Source organism: Neoarius graeffei, chromosome 5 (assembly GCF_027579695.1).
Source record: "Neoarius graeffei isolate fNeoGra1 chromosome 5, fNeoGra1.pri, whole genome shotgun sequence".
NCBI lineage: Eukaryota > Metazoa > Chordata > Actinopteri > Siluriformes > Ariidae > Neoarius > Neoarius graeffei.
Window position 1 is genome coordinate 42,482,467 of NC_083573.1, and position 12,882 is coordinate 42,495,348.

Below are 12,882 nucleotides of genomic sequence, written 5' to 3' on the forward strand. Positions count from 1 at the left end.
TTCCTGACTCTGGACAGGTACAGGTCTTGGATGGAGGGCAGGTTGACACCAATAATTTTCTCTGCAGACCTTATTGTCCGTTGCAGTCTGTTTTTCTCCTGTTTGGTGACCGATCTAAACCAAACAGTGATGGAAGAGCAAAGAACAGGCTGAATGATGGCAGAGTAGAATTATGTCAGCAGCTCCTTAGGCAGGTTGAGCTTCCTAAGCTGGCGCAGAAAGTACAACCTCTGCTGAGCCTTTTTGATGATAGTGACTGTGTTGGTCTCCCACTTCAAGTCCCGAGAGATTGTGGAACCTAGAAATCTGAAGCTTTCAACAGCAGTCACAATGTTGTTGGTGATGGTGATGGGCAGCAGAGGGGGGAGGGGGGGGGGGCTCCTCCTAAAGTCCACTGTCATCTCCACAGTTTTGAGTGTGTTCAGCTCCAGATTGTTCTGACCGCACCAACAGACCAGCCGTTCAACCTCCCGTCTGTATGCAAACCCCTGGCTGACTCAAACAAGTTTTCCTCCAGAATTGCCCAGTATATAGTGTCATCCATCTTTCCTTCAGTCCTGACCAGCTTTCCTGTCCCTGCAGATGAAAAACATCCCCACAGCATGATGCTGCCACCACCATGCTTCACTGTAGGAATGGTGTTCTCAGGGTGATGGGAAGGGTTGGGTTTGTGCTGCATGATGTTTCCCATGATGATCAAAAAGTTCAATTTTAGTCTTATCTGACCAGAGAATCTTATTCCATGTGTTTGGGGAGTCTGCCATATGCTGTTGGGCAAACTCCAAATGTGATTTTTTAAGCAATGACTTTTTTTCTGGCCACTCTTCCATAAAGCTCCACTCTGTGGAGTGTACAGCTTAAAGTGGTCCTATGGACAGATACTCCCATCTCCGCTGTGGATCTTTGCAGCTCCTTCAGTGTTATCTTTGGGGGTTTTGTTGCATCTCTGATTAATGCCCTCCTTGCCCAGTCTGTGAGTTTTGGTGGGTGGCCTTCTCTTGTCAGGTTTGTAGTGGTGCCAAATTCTTTCCATTTTGCTATAATGGATTTAATGGTGCTCCCTGGGATATTCAAAATTTGGGATATTTTTTATGACCCAACCCTGATCTATACTTCTTCACAACTTTGTCTCTGACCTGTTTGGATTGCTCCTGGGTTCTCATGTTGCTTGCTTAATAGTGTTGCAGAGTCAGAGTCCTTCCAGAACAGGTTGATTTATACAGACATCAGATCATATAACACTTTGATTGCACACAGGTGGATCTTAATCAACTAATTATGAGACTTATTAATTGAATTGGTTGGACCAGCTCTTATTTAGGGGTTTCATACGAAAGGGGGTGAATACTTATGCACACTCCAGATTTCTGTTTTTTTCATCTTAATTGTTGTTTGCGTCACAATAAAAAGACAATTTGACCTTTAAATTGGTAGGTATGTTGTGTAAATCAAATGGTGCTAACTCCCAAAAACTCCATTTTAATTCCAACTTGTAATACAACAAAACAGAACAAACATCAAGGGCGATGAATACTTTTGCAAAACACTGTATACCCAAGTGTCACCATGACTAGTCTAAAGATTCATACTGTGTATATAACATTAGTTCTGCATAGCTTATCGGGTATGGCAGTATTTGTGATTATTCACAACACAATCTGTACTATAAATGTACTAATAGTTGATAGAAATGTTTTCTTAATGTGAGAAATGCAAGGCATAATTGCCCTTGATTATCTGTAGCATGTCAGACTTTTCTGTAAAAGCCAATGACTCCTCAGACCACTTAAAGTAATCCAGTGTGCAGCCTAACCCAGGTTGTCATTAATCATGCTGATCTGTGAGGTTAACATATGGATATCGCTTAAACTCAGTCTGTTCAGAAAGAGCCAGAGAAAACAAAAGGGTGTGTCTCTGTACTAGAATGATGTTTAGGGTGTGCTGGGTATGAAGTTCTACAGTTTAAATTTGAAACATGCAGTATGCTGCCATCATATTCCATTATCCAATGATAATTATTGTTACCAGCACACATGAGATCACTGAACCTTTCTCAGCAGGACTTTCATGAGGTTGGCATGGAGCACACAACATGCCATTGGTCTATGTGCGAATGACTGCACCCACTTCCAGGCTGGGAAACATCTGACTATGACGAGTTTCCAGTAAGCGACCGAGCCAGACTTGAAGGTGGTTTGTTGCTGGTGTAATATGTTCTTGGGTGGGCCTTGACTTTTATGCACCTGTATTATGGTGGTCAGAGACTCATGTCTAAGAATGAATCATCATCACTGTTGGTTCCATGAAAACCAACAGTCTCTGCAAAGAATTTACCTTAACTAATAGTAGTGCATAATTTGCTCTTTCTTCTGATTGGTGTGATTTTTCTTTTAGATATTAGTGAAATCCACTTTATACATAGAACTGTGACTGCCTACTTCTTTACAAATTTAGCTGTCTTGCATTATTAATCATACAAAGTCTATTGAAATCACCATTCAGGGGCAACAATGCCAAGATGCAAGATTAAACATTTAAGGCATGAACCCTGGGTACAATATTTCTTACCATGCATACGCTGTTTCTCAGGATACCCCCAATAGTTCAACATGACAAGACAACACAAATGATCTAATCAATCATGTAGAGTCATGAACATTATTAACTACTTATTAACCTTGCTTACTTGGTTTTCACGGGAAAATATCAAACCGAGGTCTGATATTTTCCCATAAAGACCGAGCAAGCAAGGTTATTAAGGAGTTTATTACATGGCTTTTTTATTTCTAAGATTAAAATAGATGGTAATTATAATGAGGTGTGATGCTTCTTTCCGTCATGTCATATTTATAATGTAGTTGAGTCACACATGCAGAATAAATGGCTAGCGGTTTCAAAACTGAATTTCTGCTAGAGGTTAGCGGTTTCTGAATGCTCTTCTTTGCTCATTTCTTGAATAACTCGGTGTCTCTTGCTTGTCCTTTGTGTTTTGGCCATTTTTATTCTGTTTTGATTTCCAATTAATCTTTTTTTGTCATTTTGTTTTTGTTTTTCTTTGTTTTTTTTGCAACACTGAAAGCCGATGACTTGGAAAGAAAGTCCATAATTGCCCACGGGCATTACGGGAAAATAATGCCCACCAAGGAACCAATCAGAGCACACAATTTTACCGGAAGTAGCTTGTGCCATATAATAATATTATTTAATGGCTGTTTTTGTGTCAGTGTCTTTATACACTACTAAAAACCCATACCTCTTTGTAGTACATTTATTCTGTTTTTTCTTCAATTTGCACTTAAATATGAATTCACTTTTAAAAAACGCACAGTGTGGCAGTTGTGCAATAGCATGTTGATTTACCCGTTATACGGTATCACTGTTTCATACTCATGTTCTGGGAAGCATAGCTGACTGACCATTACTTCCAGAGAAACTTCTGTTAGACTGTATGGAATGCTGTATTAGAATTCCTAATTAATACCACACACACTTACACTCATTGAAAACTAATTAAGCAGTGCTGTTTGTGTTTCATATTTTCGAGAAATGGGAGACAGAAACAGCTTGGTAAACAGAAACAGCTTGCTGTTCAATAGCTTCCGGTTAGATGTTTTTCAAAGTGAAAAATGCATTTCTGTCATTAGTCATGGTAAACACATTTTGAAAAGATTGAGAAAGTAATTCACCTCATTTGTGTTTATTACACATGCTATTGTATTTCACATGCAAATTCTCAGTCACTGATGATTACATGATATTGATGTGTCTGTGAAGCTGGCTTAAATACTTTTTCTATGATAGCCAACAAATGTAGGAAGTATTTCACTCTGTGTAATCGCTTGACAGGGCGGCACAGTGGTGCAGTGGTTAGCACTGTCGCCTCACAGCAAGAAGGTTCTGGGTTTGAGCCCAGTGGCTAACAGGGGCCTTTCTGTGTGGAGTTTGCATGTTCTCCCCATGTCTGTGTGGGTTTCAGCCGGGTGCTCCAGGTTCCCCCGTCACACCTGCACGCCTTGGCGCATGCATCAGATAGACTCTCAGGCGTGCTCTGGACAGCGCACATGCCAAGCGGACTCTCACACGTGCCATAAATGACTCACACCTGCACAGGATTAAGGTGCAATCAGTGCACCTATATAAAAACTGTGAAAACACACTTACTTTGCAAAGTATTGAATTGTGTTGCTCACACATTACTGAGCCTGATTTCTTGTTTCTTGTCTTTGATTCTGCCGAATCTACAATAGCCTGTTTGTGCCTCGCATGACCTATTGCCTGCTTCACCATTTTGCAATTTTGCCTGACGTTCTGTTTACCCTCTTCACTTGTATTAATAAACATACCTTCTGCACTTACATCCATCTCCCAACCATCTCTGACAGAATACTTTGCACTCGCTGACAGAATACTTTGCCTACACTATGGATGTAGCAGAAGTGAATCAGCATGCCATTCCCAGGTTTCCGTGCCTCAGCCCCTAGCCATGTTTTTCTGGCTGCTTTCTGGAATGGACACCCCGGCACCCTATTGCCGCTTTTCCACTACAAACGCGGCTGAGCCGTGCCGTGCTGAGTCGAGCTGAGTCGAGCTGAGTCGAGCTGAGCGGGGCTGTTGGAGTTGCATTTCGACTACAACCGCGCTGAACCGTGCTGGCTGGAAGTGGGTGGACACATTGGGTGGAGTTAGCGAAAGTGGGTGGACGTCACGTGATGTCGTTAAGCAGCGCAAACAGTGACATCAGTGAGCTTTTAAGCGGTAGTCTCACGACCCGAATAGTAAACAATAAACATGGAGGACATGGAGTCGTTAGCGTTGCTGGTCTTGGTGCTGTGGCTTGTTGTCACCGACAACGCCAACAGATACTGGCAAGAGCGTATAGATGAGGTGAAGCGCATAAGGCTTCAGAAATTCTCGTAATTCGTAATTCTCCTTCTTCCGGGTTTACGGTGTTTACAGATCCCAGCGTGCTCGCGGGGTGTGTGTGGGCATGTGAGGACACTCCTCCTCACCAATCAGTGCACAGGGGAGTGTCTGCTCATGCCCCCAGCCTCACTCGGCTCGCTTTGGCTCGCTTCAGCCCCACTCCAAAACGGTGCGAGTTTTAGGGGTTAAGCAGGGCTGAAGTGAGCTGAGTCGTGCTGTTTTTTGGTAGTCGAAACGCGAGCTGTGTCGGGCTGAAGTGAGCTGAAGCGAGCTGAAGTGAGCTGAAAAAGGGTAGTGGAAAAGGGCCATATGATGGAGAAGAATATCACCCAAGGGGATTCAGCCTGCAGTGTACATTTTGACGTTGTCCCACCGCCGGGTCCTGATCAGGACAAGAGTGGTGCTCAAGCAGAGCCCATGTCCAGTCAAGAGCTCAAGCCCATGTCCAGTCAAGAACTCAAGTCCAAGTCCTGTCCTGAGCCCGAACCCATGTCCTGTCCAGAGCTTGAGCCCATGTCCAGTCAGGAGCCCATGACCAGTCAATGGTATGAGCCTATGTTCAGTCCAAAGCCCAAGTCCTGTCCAGAACTCGAACCCATGCCTGTGTCCAGTCTGAAGCCCAAGTCCTGTCCAGCGCTCGAGCCCATGTCCAGTCAGGAACCCAAGCCCTCTCCTGAGCTTGAGCCTGTATCCAGTCCAGAGTCCAAGTTATGTCCAGAGCTTGAGCTGATAACCAGTCCAGAACCCATGTCTGGTCCAGAGCTTGAGCCCATGTCTGGTCCAGAACTCTAACCCATTTCCAGTCAAGAGCTCAAGCCCATGTTTGACCCCACATCCAGTCCAGAGTTCAAGTCCGGTCCAAAGCCCGAGCCCATGTCCAGTCCAGAATCCAGGTCCGGGCTGGAACCTGAGCCCACATCTAGTCCAGAGTACAGGTCTTGTCCAGAGCCTGAGCCCAAGCCCCAACCTGAGCCAAGAATCCGGTGCCACGTCGGCTCAGAGCAGCGAACCGATGGTATGGCATCCAGCATCAGGCCCTCATCCCTGGGGCCAGGGAAAATGGATTTAAGCTCCCAGAGGGAGCTTTTTTTGTGTGTGTGTGTGTGTGTGTGTTTCTGTCACACCTACATGCCTTCCGTGCATCAGATAGACTCTCAGGCATACTCCGGACAGCACACACACTGTAAACAACTTACACCTGCACAGGATTAAGGTACAATCAGCGTGCCTATATAAAGACTGTGAAAAGAAAGCAAGAAAGCACAACTTTATTCATCACACACTTGTGAAATTCCTCTCTGCATTTAACCCATCTGAAGCAGTGAACACACACATGCACACACATGTGAGCAATGAGCACACACACATACCCAGGGCAGTGGGCAGCCATGCTAACAGTGCCCAGGGAGCAGTTGGGAGTTAGGTGCCTCGCTCAAGGGCACCTCAGCCCAAGGCCGTCCCATAATAACCTAACCGCATGTCTTTTAACTGTGGGGGAAACCAGAGCACCTGGAGGAAACCCACGTAAACACAGGGAGAACATGCAAACTCTGCACAGAAAGGCTCCCGCTGGCCTCGAACCCAGAACCTTCTTGCTGTGAGGTGACCATGCTAACAACTTACACCACTGTGCCGCCCACACTTTGTGAAGTATTGAGTTGTGTTGCTGACACATTACTGAGCCTTATTTCCTTGTTTGTTTTCCTGGTTTCCTGATCCCTGATTTCCTGTTTCTCATCTTTGATTCTGCCTAGTCTACGCTAGCCTGTTTGTGCCTCGCTCAACCTATTGCCTGTTTTACCATTTTATGATTTTGCCTGCCATTCAGGATTGTTTCCCTGTCTTCACTTGTATTAATAAACACACCTTCTGCACTTACATCTGTCTCCCAACCATCTCTGACAGAATACTTCGCACTCCCTGACACCCCCACTGTCCAAAGACATGCAGTTAGGTTAACTGGCTACTCTAAGGCCCTGTCCACATGGCAATGGATTCAGGTGAATCCGATACAATTGTTTATCGTTTCGGCCTGGCGTCCACACGGCACTGGCGTTTTGGGTGCATCTTTTGAGAACGGGTTCCAGAGTGGAAAGATCTGGCAACGGCGCCGTTGCAAAGTCGTCTGGATGAGTAGAACGGATTTGTTTACGATGATGTCACAACCACATGACTGTCAGTGCTTCACGCCGGGTAGAAGTGTAACGAACTCGATGCGAGTTGTCAACAAATCCTATAACTTGGTTCAGGAAATGCACTTACAAAATATTTTCACTGTGAATATTTATTGTGTAATGGTGCAAAGAGAGAGAGAGAGAGAGAGAGAGAGAGAGAGAGAGAGAGAGAGAGAGAGAGAGAATAGCCCTTAGGTCAGAGTCAATCCCGCCAGCAAAAATAGGGAAAAAAAGGAGCGATCTCACCTCTTCAGATGTTGGTTTAAGTCCTACAATACATTCCTCAAAAAGGGCGTAGAAGAACAAATTAATCCATCAACGTGTAGCATTCAATTTATTCCGGACCATTAAAGACGCTGCCTTCCGCGTGGTATCATACGTCATCCTCGCCGCCATATTGGATGGGTCAAAGCGGAGAATAAAGATGCCTCATTCATGTGCTGTGTTTAACTGTACCAACAGGTTTACCATCCAAACGAGATCACATGGGATCACCTTTCACAGGTGAGACTGGAAAAATACTTTTCATTGTATTTGGTCATTATAATGTAATTTTACGAACAGATTTTTCTGACTTTGTGGCTAATATGAAGTCTCGCGCATAATAGTTTATGCGCATGTGTCCTTACTTCTTCTATTGTTCTGGTGTCTCCGAAGGGACCGTCTTACAGCACAGCGCCCCTAGAGGTGTGGCATGTGTATTGCATCGTTTTCAGCAAGCGTTGCGTTGCCATATGGACCTGATATTTTACTGATCGTTGCCCATGTGGACGCAATATGTTTTTAAATAACATCTCGTTGCCATTGTCGTGTGGATGTAGCCTAAATTGCCCATGTGTGTGAATGGTTGAGAGGAGTAAACCTCTTTAATAATCCAGCAGAAGGCAATGGGAAACCACTACTGTAATCTTTCCCTAAAAACTTGGACTTGCTATTAGGCAGAATGCTAAAAGAAAATAACTTGACACAACTGCCTACAACAGGCTCCATGAGTCTGGGCTAGAATGGAATCAGCCCCAGCTTATTTTATATTTTTTCTTTTTGTTTATTTTTCTTTTTTGTTTTACAGCTATTTGTGGAGCAATGTTTCCTAGTTCAACAAAATAAAACCATAAGCCACACCTATTTATATTAGCTAGTCTTACTATTATGCAAAGCCACCACAGATAACATTTCAGCTCAGCTAACCTCCAGCCTCCAGAACACCAAAAAAGGACATGATAAAAAAAAAACACACACATCAGAAAGCTATAAGCATTGCGTTTATTGGATGTATAATGCAAATCTATAGTGGACAAGCAAAAAGCCCACAAATTACACATATGACTGAAACGAGCTTAGGTTACTGCTTTCCCTATAGTGTACCATACATCATTTCTCCCCCAGTGGTGTGGAAATGAGAGCACACCCATACAGCTCCAGTGTCTGCCTCATATGTTTTTTTCCAGGATTTATAAGGTCACAGAATGACAAATGACAGTTGACTTACATCGAGTGAATACCAAATGTTCACCATCCGATGAATGGCACTGTGCGATTTAGTGTGCTATCCTTCATGACTGTCAAAAAAATTCGACAGAATCCTCTAAGGAGCCTTCAGTGAAACCAATTAGGATGAAGATTTGGTCATGTTTCACAGGTTAAAACCTCCAACAAGCCATGAAAACACGTTCATGAGCAGCTTTGTGGTAACAGATTTATTTAGAACATTGACTTTTATCCCAGATGTGTGAGTTTTTACTGAGCACTATGATTATGAAAAGAAAACTAAATTCTGTGAACTCTGAAGGGGGTGGGGTGGTTACCCCCCACATGGACATCTGCCTCCACTCTTCATCCTTAAGTTCTCTGCAGTAGGACTTGTGTGTCATTAGGAGAAAATGAGGTTTAGAAGGAGGCTGGGGGGCATGTAGTGCTGTTCAATGGGGTTTGACTTTTCCTCTGCAGTTAGCTCTTACTTTGGTATTATGAGCATTTTATTGAAGACCTACCTGGCAGGGATTTGAAGCAGTGTGTGATTTCAGCCAAGAACACTGACTTCCTGGCTTTTAAATAGACCTGTGTGATGAAATAAGAAAAACCTTTAAAACATTGACCTGTGAGGTTTATTTTGTGGTTATGTCTGTGGACTTTATCCTGTTATATATTGTAGACCCTGATGTCAAGTCATTCTCACAGGCTTCAATCTACAGTTTGTTTCTTTTACAGCTTGAGCATTTTTTGTCCTTATATATATATACGCATATTGGTCACTTTATTACAAACATCTCTACACCTGCTAATTCATGTAATTATGCAATCAGTCAATGGGTGGCATGGTGGTGTAGTGGTTACTGTTGCCTCACAGCAAGAAGGTTCTGGGTTCGAGCCCAGTGGCCTTTCTGTGTGGAGTTTGCATGTTCTCCCCGTGTCTGTGTGGGTTTCCTCCAGGTGCTCCGGTTTCCCCCACAGTCCAAAGACATGCGATTAGGTTAACATGGGACAGCCTTGGGCTGAGGTGGCCCCAGCTGCTCCCTGGGCACTGTAGTATAGCTGCCCACTGCTCTGGGTATGTGTGTGTATGCTCATTGTTCACTTGTGTGTGTGTGTGTGTGTGTGTGTGTGTGTGCACGCATGTACGGTATGTGTTCACTACTTCGGATGGGTGAAATGCAGAGGAGGAATTTGAGTGTGCATGTGACAAATAAAGGCTTCTTCTTCTTCTTCTTCAATCATGCAATTTGCAATCATACAATAAAATCATGCAGATACAGGTCAGGAACTTTAGTTAATGTTTACATCAAACAACAGAATGGGGGAAATTTGGGTTTTTTTTTCTGAAACTTTTTTTTTCTGAAAGTTTCAGAAACTTTGATCTCCTGGGATTTTTCACTCACAGCAGTCTCTAGAGTTTATACAGAATTGTGCAGGGGAACAAAAAACATCCAGTGAGCGGGAGTTCTTCAGGCAGAAATGTCCTGTTGAAGACAGACATAAGGGGACAATGGCCAGACTGGTTCCAGCTGACAAGAAGGCAAGAATAATTCAAATAACCACTCTTTACAACTTTGGTGATCAGAAAAGCATCACAGGCACACGACACGTCAAACCTTCAGGTGGGTGGGCTGCAACAGCAGAAGATCATATTAGCTTCTACTACTGTTATTCAAGAACAGGAGTCTGAGGCTCCAGTGGGCACAGACTCACAGACACTGGAAAGTTGGACATTGGAAAAATGACACCTTTGTTATCATTATAGAATTATTGCCATGCACGGTGCAAAAGGCAAACATTTATCTAGCTTTGCCAAAATTGCTAATCCCATTTCCCCAAACACTTAAGATGAAGCCTTCTTACTGTCCCCCAAAATTGGGCACTTTCACTGTGTGATACTAAATCAATGTTTATTTTGGCATATTTGAAAGGAAAGCTACTTAGAGTGTGCAGACTGTAATTACACAAATTGCTCACAATTGCTTGAATGATCTTAAAGTAACTTAAAGTTAAAACACAAAACACACAAAAAGTCATCAGTCTAAATTATTTGAGTAAGCAAAATCGGGCCACTTATTTATGTAAGTGAAATTCTTTTTTTGGTCATTAGCTAAAGTTCATACTTGCACGTTTCAAACAGCTATGCATTACTCAAATGAAAGGTTATTTTGTCTTAATTTCTGCTAAAACAAACTTTTACATCGTTTTAAATATAACTTAAATGTGTGTTATAAGGTTAATTTGGAGATCATGTGTTATCCTAAAACTCCTAATAAGATGGCATGCAATGATCTCTTAGAGTTTAGTGGTTGTTAAACCTCACAGTGGAGGAGCAGTGTGTATGTTTAACCTTATTTCCCTGTGGTGGGTCATGTGATTGTCTGCAACCCCGACTCTAGCTGTCAAACCGTGGTGTCTCCTGTGGTTTAACCTGCAGACCTTTCCTAGCAGAGTTTGTTATCATAGAGAGTGGTTAATTTCCTTTCACTGAAGCTATTCTCCAGAACAACCTTGTACACAAAAGGCTGTGCTGTTGGGATTGCTGTTTTATTTGATGCACAGAGTAAATATATTTGGGAGATGTGCTAAATATGACAACAAACCTGATAAAATTGTCCTATTTTAATAAGTTTATTAATTCAGGGTAATAATAATTCCATTATTAGGTTAGCTACAGTACAATATCAATCACTGCTCTCTATTTTGATTCTGAAAATAAATTTTAATAAACAGAGTGTGATGGCCAACTGCAGTAATAATCAAGTTTTTGATAAAACATATGCATTATAAAAATATACACATAAGATGAAGCAGTATTTTTAGCTTTGTGGATACCTTATGAGTAAATAAATCATGCATTTCCTCTAGCGATTCCTACAACTCGGAACCATCATTCAGCATTTCAGATGTGATTATCTGTTGATTTAAATGTCTTGTTGTTTCTGAACTAACCAGACATATTGTTTCTTGCTTCTTTTTATTTGTGCTGGAAAGCCTTCTGTGTCGATGTTTTTCTTGTCCATTGTACTATGATCAGATTATTTTGCTGATGTAGAGGCTGAAGCTTTACTTCTTGGCAAAGATCAGCCATGATTCCACAGAATCATCTGCCAGGCCACAAAGAACTCAGTCTTCAATTACAAACCTTTTGACGCTGCAGTTTTTCAGTGACTTGAGCAATATAACTCCGAACTACAGCACATTGGAGAAACTTACAAACAAAGACATTCTGAATGTCACAGTGAAACATGACAGTGTGTAGTAAATATTTATTATCATATTTTTTAAATTTTTTATTTTTTATTTTTTTACATTTGATTTATCCCCTCATGTCACTATTACATAATCTTAGAGGAATACTAATATTACATTACGCAGAGAATATTCCCTAATTCTAAACTGAACTATGGTGAATATGGTTGGGGGCAGCCACAGCCTGAAGGTTACAGAAGCAGTCTTGGGCCCATAGGGTTGCTGGTTTGATTCCCAGGACCTGCAGGAAAAATGTGAGGGGAGTTGAATGAATGAATAGCACTGTATCATGGCTGAAGTGCCCTTGAGCAAGGCACCTAACCCCCAACTGCTCCCTGAGTGCTGTAGCACAGCTGCCCACTGCTCTGGGTAGGTATGTGTGTGTGCTCATTGCTCACTTGTGTGTGTTCACTGCTTCAAATGGGTTAAATACAGAGGAGGAATTTGAAGAAGAAAGAAGAAGAAACCTTTATTTGTCACATGCACACTTCAAGCACAGTGAAATTCATCCTCTGCATTTAACCCATCTGAAGCAGTGAACACACGCACACACACCCAGAGCAGTGGGCAGCCACACTACAGCGCCCGGGGAGCAGTCAGGGTTTAGGTACCTTGCTCAAGGGCACTTCAGCCCAAGGCCGCCCCACGTTAACCTAACTGCATGTCTTTGGACTGTCGGGGAAACCGGAGCACCCGGAGGAAACCCATGCGGACACGGGGAGAACAGGCAAACTCCACACAGAAAGGCCCCCTCTGGCCACTGGGTTCAAACCCGGAACCTTCTTGCTGTGAGGCGACCGTGGTAACCACTACACCACCGTGCTTGAGTGTCCATGTGACAAATAAAAGCTTCCTCTTCTGTTTGAGATTCACTGCTGTAGAACTTGATCGATCCCACATTCATACTAATGTGCGTAGTTATAATTATAAAATTACATTCAGCTCTGCTAATCTTTTGAAAAACCTCAATGAATTAAAACATATGGTTATCTCTACTAGATGTCTAACGAGTCTCTATAATGGACAATGAAAACAAGCAAAAAGCCCACAGCTTATATCT